Here is an 8,645-nt window from a genome sequence, read left to right as displayed (position 1 = left end):
AGTGTTGGTTGTGACCGTGCAGGATGGTGAAAGAAACACTGGATGAAAATGTGCTGATTGAACTTTTTCGAGTAAAAAAGTTATTGAAGAAGGATGGTGTGATCATCTAGGTAGAATGTTGCAAAGAGGCCAAGGAGGACCAGACCTGTCGTGTACCATGTTCTCGGTTAGTGAAGGACATTGTTGCTAACGTTGAGCTCAGAGGGGCTGGGTGCTGCAAACATTAGATCTTACAGAGGAAGACAAGAATAAAGATGGGAGAGTGGAGCATGGCGTTGAATGACGTGTGATCTGTGCTTTACCAAATGGACCCAGCTTCATAATATTCTGATACTACATCTCATCAACTAGAGCAACTACCCTACAGTTGTGGCACAATTCCAGATCCGACACTCTGTAGCTGATACGCTGTAAATATCTTAGTTTGGTGCAGAAATGCCACAGCCACATTGAACAGAAACTGCAGTGTTTGTCACAGCAACAGACAAGGTGCTCCAGACCCATTTCACTGCCACACTTAGCGCTTTGTTAGATGGCCAATCATTTAGCAATAACATAAGGCAATCCATTATTTCTACGGTTCACACATCTTTATTCTCAGGTAGTGGTCTGTCTCCTAAAAATCTATCAATGTCCTCAAGAATTAGCAGCTGAAGTGATTGAGAAATCCATATTGCATCTTGCTGATTGGATGATTTGTGAGTAAAATCTCTTCTTTCCTGAGAAGCGTTTCAATTTCGCATGTCCAGGGCATTGTCACCACGCAATGTATTAATTATTAAGGTTAATTTACTGATTTAAATTCATTCACTTTTGTCATGGGTTTTGCGGTTAAAGCTGCTCCCTGTGACGATTTTAAACGATTTCAGCTTCAGTGTGTTACTAGGGTTACCGGATTAATTTGTTAAAATATCACATTTTAATCTTGCTCTCCCTCTCTATGAATTCCATAAAACACTACAATGGCCTTGATTTTCTAGGGACTATGACATGCGTACACGGTCGTCAGTGCCCCATGAGTTCCGGGTTTCCGCATGCAATGTGCAGGCGTGAAAACCCGGGAATTGCGATCTGACGAGGATCAGCTTTACAGATCGTATGAAAGCAAAGGAAGTGGACATTCCGTGGCAGAAAGTTAGGCTACTTGCCCAAGATACTGCCCCGCGAATGCCTACAGAACACGTATGCCTGGTAAAAGCAGACCTAAGGCCGTCTTTTACCAGGGTAACGGTTTAAATAAATATTCAAATAACGTTTTTATAACATTTAAACATTAAAAAAACATTACAATTCCTTTAGGCTATATTTGGCACCTTGAAAACCGATCAAATTAAATTGAACTAAATTACGTTTTTGTTTCACATTTTTAAATAAATTGTATTTTAATTAATTTTAAACAGGTGATGATTTACTTTTAATTATGTTGTGTGAAAATGTATTTTTTATGTGATTCATATTATGCTTATGGGGATTCCATACGTAAATGGGATCCCCATACGCATAATGGGAATCTGCATTTTTGATTGGTTGGGCCGGCCCACGTGATCCTAGGAACGTTTTGAACCATCGGCGCTTCTGGGATATGTGGGCCTTTACACAAGCCTACGGCTGTAATCTCAGGAGCGCGAGTCTTCATAGGTCCGGGACCAACAATCATGTAAGTACAGAATTTACTTGCGGTTCGGAGGCATTCCCCCTTGGGAAGCTTTTGATCCCAATTTCAAGTCCAACATCTTACACATTCGCCTCTGCAAGATGTATGTTTCTCATCGAGTTCAGGATGACATATCTGTTGGAAACCTGCTATCAGCGCTAGAATAAAGGATGTTGCACAGCTTAAGTTGATGTAAAGGCCTTTGCGATTAGTTGATATGCTAAATTTTGAATGATTTCAAATTGATTGGATGGCTGTTTGCTTTCGCATTTAAGATGGAATTATACTCAAATAAAATACAAAATTTGTTTTGGGGTATTTATTTTTAATTCACTACAGCCATCGAGGTAGATTTACTCTAGTCGCATTTGCTTGACTTGACCAGGTAATTGGTTTCAGTTATATTGGTTGAGTGGTAACTATTGACAAGGACAGGGAGAGAACTCCCCTGCTCTTCTGTGACTAATGCCATAGGATCTTTTATGTCCACCTGAGAGGGCAGACAGGGATTCAGTTTAACATCTGAATCGAAAGATGGTGCAGCACTTCCTCAGTACTGTACTGAAATATCATCCTAAATAATGTGTTTAAGTACCCAGGTATACAACAACAACAAAAACAACAACTACGTGTGTTTTTATAGCGACTGCAATGTAGCAAAACGTCCCAAGGCGCTTTACAGGAGCGATTAACAAACAAAATTTGACACATAGCCTTATAAGGAGCAATTAGGGCAGAAGACCAAAAGCTTGGGCTAAGAAGTAGGTTTAGATGAGCGTCTGAAAGGAGGAAAGAGAGGTAGAGAAGTGCAGAGGTTTAGGGTAGGAATTCCTGGGCTTAGGGCCTAGGCAATTGAAGACACGGCCTCCAATGGTGGAGCGAAATAATCCGGGATGCTCAAGAGACCGTAATTAGGGGACCACAGATATTGCGGGGTGTTTTCGGACAGCAGTAGGTTACAGAGATATGAAGGGCCAGGCAGGGTAGTGATTTGTAAACAAGGAGGAGATTTTTTTTATAAAAGACGTTGCTTATCCGTGATCCAATGTAGGTCAGCGAGCCCAGGGCTGATGGGTGAACGGTTCTTGGCGCGAGATAGGACAAGGGCAGCCGAGTTTTGGATTATCTCAAGTTCGTGTTGGGTAGAACGTGGGAGGACAGCCTGGGGTGCGTTGGAATACTCAATCTGCAGGTAACAAATGCATGGATGAGGGTTTCAGCAGCAGATGAGCTGGGGCAGGGGCGGGCAATGTTATGAAGTTGGAAATAGTTGGTTTTAGTAATGCTGCGGATATGTGGTCAGAAGCACATTTCAGGGAATAATATGAGAACCAAGGTTACAAACAGTATGCTTCAGCCTCAGACAGATATTAGGAAAAGGGATACAGTCATTGGCTAGGTAACGAAGTTCGTGGCAGTGTCCGAAGACAATGGCCTTGGTCTTCCCAATATGTAATTGGAGAAAATTTTGGCTCATCCAGTACTGGATGTCGGACAAGCAGTCTGACAATTTACAGACAGTGGGTGTTTTCTCAACTGAGGATTCCCCTCTACGTGCTTGACATGGCCCTTGACCGTGTCCGTTGTATTTCCCGCACTTCTGCTCGCACCCCTTACATCCCTACCGGAACCCCAAAAGTGTTCCCCTTGTCCTCACCTTTCATCCCACTAGCCTCCAGATTCAACGGACCATCCTCCACTAATTCCAACACCTCCATAGTGATTCCAGCACAAAACACATCTTCCCCTCACCTCCCCTTTCAGCATTCTGAAGGGACTGCTCCCTCGGTGACACCCTGATCCACTCCTCTATCACCTCAACACCCCTTCCCCTTCGCCTGGCACCTTCCCGTGCAATCGCAGGAGATGCAACACATGCCATTTTTCCTTCCCCCTTCCCACTGTCCAGGGCCCAAACACTCCTTCCAGGGAAAATAGCGACTTACTTGTACTTCTTGCAATTTAGTATCCTGTATTCGCTGCTGACAAAGTGGTCCCCTCTACATTAGGAAGATAAAATGCAGATTGGGTGAACACATTGTGGAACACCTCCATTCATTTCGTAAGGGTGAAGCTGAGCTTCTGGTCGCCTGTCACTTTCATTCTCCACTCCACTCACACTCAGACCTTACCATCCTCGGCCACCTACACTGTTCCAACGAAGCTCAGCGTATGCTCGATGAACAGCACCTCATCGTTCGGTTTGACACTTTACAGCCCTCTGGAGTCAGCATCGAGTTCAATAATTTCAGCCCATTACGTCTGCCCCTATCTATTTTTTCCATATGTTCTCTCTCTCACATTGCAGCTGTTGTTCATTCTGCCATTGCCATTTACACTTCATCTAGAGCCAGCTTTTGTTGCTTAACTAGTTCCATTAACATCTCCTTTTGCCTTGCACCATCAACCCTTTTCTCTCCTAATCTCTCCTGCCTTACATCCTATCACAGACCTTCCGATTTGTTCATTCCTCCACTTCCTCCTTTCCCTGCCCCTGCACGTATGTGTTCCATCTCGAGCTTTTTCAAGTTCTGACGAAGGGTCATCGACCAGAAAGGTTAACTCTGTTTCTCTCTCCATGGATGCCGCTTGACCTGCTGAGTATTTCCAGCAGTGTCTCTTCTTATTTCAGATTTCCAGCATCCGCAGTGTTTTGTTTTTGTGTTGCATCTACTGCATTACCCTTATCTACTATTTCTGTTAGTTCTTCAAAGAATTCGGTAAGGTTGGTCGAGCATGTCCTCAACTTTTGAATTCTGTGCTGACTATTTTTTGTTATATTTAGATTTTCCAGCTGGTTTTCTATTGCATCTTTCAGTAAGGATTTCTTTATCTTTCCTACTGCCGATGTGAAGCTAACTGGTTTATAGTTTCATCTTTATGTTCCATATCCCTTTTTAACCATATGATTTGCGTTAAAATAAGCCGCTGTGAAAGTTGGGGACATGAAATGAGCGGTTATACTCTGCAAATTCGGCGGTTAATGAGCTAAACTGGAACGGCAGCATTTTTTTTCAGCCTATAGAGGATTGGCTGTGGTTCTATTCTCAGCGCAATTTAAGGTTGGCTTCTGATATTATTACACTGCTGCTTTAAACAATGTTATCCGGTTTACAATAATCCATTTTAAAATAATGATTTGAAGCCTGCATTGGAATAATAATCAGTGGTCTGTCTCTGAACGGGTTAATTTCCCATCATACTCTTCCCACATTAATTGGGTTTAATCCAGGTATCAGCTGTGGTCGCACTCTTGCGTCAGAAGATCGTGGGCTCAAGTCTCACTGCAGAACCTGCTTAGCACAAATTCTAGGCACACACTTCAGGGCCGTACTGATGGAGTGCTGCAATGTCTGAGTCGCCGTCTTTCGATGAGATAATGGCCCTGAAATTAGGATCGGGTGCTTGCCGCGCGTGCAAACGCCCGATTTGCACTCACCCTGTGGCCGACATATGAAGCCCGGGCCTGTTTGCATTTACTGTCACTGGCCGGGTTCAGATGTCGGCGCGATGTGCTTACCTGATCCAGCGGTGTATTTAGTGCGATGTGCCAGCTGGGATCAGGTGAGCACTGTGCAGCCAATCAGGGGAGGGGAAACTCATTCATGAGTTTGACAGAAAGAGCTGTCAAACTCATGAAAATTCCTGGCCCCAAAACACTAATTAAAGCTGAAAGAAAATTAAAAAAACTTTGCGCTACTTAAATGAACAATAAATAACTCTGAAAAACTATTTTAAACAATAATTTTAAATTAAAAAAAATAATTTATTTTTAAAAATCGGGGCTAAAACTAAACTTACCTTACTGAAATTCTTTAAAAATAACAAACTTGTGGAAAAACAAATTCTCAATTGTACTAAAAGCCCACTTACCTGAAAAACTAAGCCCTTACGTGTGGTTTTTCAATGCGTAAAGACCGGAGGCATTTACACACGCGCAACTCTGAAAAAAAAAAAGGAATTTCACTGCGCACGCGCTGCCTGTGCAGTCGCGCGTGTTCTGCATCTTAACCACTTGGGTCAGAGGACAGGAAATGCCGGTTTTCAGCGCATACGCTGTGCATGCTGAAAACTAGCAATTCCTCTGGGCACACGCTTGAGTACCCCATCCGTACTCACGCATTGTGCCCGGAATTACTGGGCCATTAAATCTATTTTCTTTAATTTATCACCGTGGGCCTCCAGATGCTGCTGGAAATGTGTGAAGTGCTAGTATTTATTGTATTTACATTTAACACTTGTTGGACAAATGTTTCAGTGAAAAGGTGAATTTCCTCTGGACTTCTCTCTCTCCACCGTGCAAACTTCAGCAGACGTTCAATGGATGAACTGAAGCAAATTCCCACCAGACTGTCTCGAGATTATTTGTAATTACTCATATGTCCAGTTTCAACAACTGGAGGGTGAATTGCTCTTTTAAAGTGACCCCTGCGACATGCCTTATACACCAGCAGTGGGAGATACCACTTTATAATTGCAATATTTGCACCTTACATTATCCACTAGAGCGGGCAAGAATACTCCATAAATGTAACGAAAGAAACACTGACTTCGACGCCCAGAATTTTAATATTTTCGACCACGTTACATAGAAACATAGAAACATAGAAGATAGGAGCAGGGGTAGTCCATTCGGCCCGTCGAGCCTGCTCCACCATTCATTGTGATCATGACTGATCATTCAAATTCAATAACCTGTCCCTGCTATCTCCCCATATCACTTGATCCCGTTAGCCTTAAGAACAATATCTAACTCTTTCTTGAATATAGTTAATGAATTGGCCTCAACTGTCTCCTGTGGTAGAAAATTCCACAGGCTCACCACTCCCTGGGTGAAGAAATTCCTCCTCCTATCAGTCCTAAATGGCTTACCCCTTATCCTTAGACTGTGACCACTTGTTCTGGACTCCCGCCATCGGGAACATCCTTCCTGCATATAGTCTGTCTAGTCCTGTTAGAATTTTATAAGTTTCAATGAGTTCCCCTCTCATTCTTCTAAACTCCAGCGAATATAAGCCTAATCGACTCAATCTTTCTTCATATGTTATTCCTGCCATTCCAGGTATCAGTCTGGTGAATATTCGCTGCACTCCCTCCATAGCAAGAATATCCATCCACAGATAAGGCAAGCAAAACTGCACACAATACTCAAGAAGAGGTCTCAGCAAGGCACTGTACAACTGCAGCTTGACATCCTTGCTCATGTGCTCGAATCCTCTCTCTACGAAGGCCAACATACCATCTGCCTTCTTAACCGCCTGCTGCACCTGCATGCTTACCTTCAGCGACTGGTGCACAAGGACACCCAGGTCTCGTTGCACTTCCCCTTTTCACAATCTATTGCCGTTTAGATAATATTATGCCTTCCTGTTTCTGCCACCAAAGTGGCTAACCTCGCATTTGTCCACATTATATTGCATCTGCCATGCACCTGCCCAACCTGTCTAAATCCTACTGGAGTTTCTCCGCATCCTCCTCACAGCACACACGCCCACCCAGCTTTGTGTCATCTGCAAACTTGGAGATATTACATCTAGTTCCCTCGTCTGGATCATTAATATATATTGTGAAAAACTGAGGTCCTGCGGTACCCCACTCATCACTGCCTTCCACTCGAAAAAAGACCCGTTTATTCGAACTCTTGACTTCCTGTCTGCCAACCAGTTTTCTATCCCAGTCAGTACCTTACCCGCAATCCCATGTGATTTAACTTTGCACGCTAGTCTCTTATGCTGGACCTTATCGAAAGCCTTCTGAAAGTCAAAATACACCACATCCACTGGTTCGCCCTTATCTGTTATACGAGTTACATTCCAAACAAATTCCAGTATATTAGTCAAGCATGATTTACCTTTTGTAAATCCATGTTGACTTGGTCCGATCCTGTCACTGTTTTCCAAGTGCTCTGCTATTATATCTTTTATAATGGACTCTAGCATTTTCCCCTCTACCGATGGCAGGCTTACCATTCTATAATTCCTCGTTTTCTCTCGACAAACCTTCTGAAATAATGGTGCAACATTAGCTATCCTGCAAGCCATGGGAACTGTTCCAGAGTCTATAGAAGTTTGGCCGGTGACCAGCAATGCATGTTCTATTTCTAGGGGCACTTCCTTAAGTACCCTAGGATGTACATTATCAGGCAGTGGGGATTTATCGGCCTTCAATCCCATCAATTTCCCTAACACCATTTCCCCACAAATACTGAATTCATTCAGTTCCTCACTCTCATTAGACCCTATGTTCCCCGAGTTTATTTGTGTCCTCCATTGTGAAGACAGAACCAAAGTATTTATTTAATTAGTCTGCCATGTCTTTGTTCCCCATTATAGATTACCCTGATTCTGACTGCAATGCAACTACGCATGACTTCACCAATCTTTTTCTCTTCACATATCTATAGAAGCTTTTACAGTAAGTTTTTATGTTCCCCACCAGCATACTCTCATACTTTATATTCCCCCTCTTAATTAATCCCTTTGTCCTCCTTTGCTGAATCCTATAATGCTCCCAATCCTCAGGTTTGCTGCTTTTTCTGGCCAATTTATATGTCCTCTCCTTGGATCTTATGCTAGCCCTAATTTTCCTTGATAGCCAATATTGAGTCACGTTTTTTGTTTTATTTTTATGCCAAAGAGGGATGAACAATTTCTGTAGTTCATCCATGCGATCTTCAAATGTTTGCCATTGTCTATTCACCGTCAACCCAATAAGTTACATTCCCCAATCCATCCTAGCCAACTCGTGCCTCATACCATCGTAGTTTTCTTTATTTACATTCAGTACACATGTCTCTGACTCATCTACTTCACTCTCCATCTTAATGATGAATTCTATTATATTAAAATCGCTCCCCCCCCCAAGGGGCCTCGCACAACAAGATTGCTAATGAATTGTGGTAAACCACTGTTATACCTGTCTGTATGTGTATGTGTATTCCACTAGGTACAGGTCTGGACATGCCTCGGCTGACTCCTCCCACTATTCCAGG

This window comes from Somniosus microcephalus, unplaced genomic scaffold (assembly GCF_052327205.1).
Source record: "Somniosus microcephalus isolate GS21.2 unplaced genomic scaffold, FLI_Smic_1.0 unresolved_chr4, whole genome shotgun sequence".
NCBI lineage: Eukaryota > Metazoa > Chordata > Chondrichthyes > Squaliformes > Somniosidae > Somniosus > Somniosus microcephalus.
Note: the sequence above shows the minus strand (reverse complement) of the source record.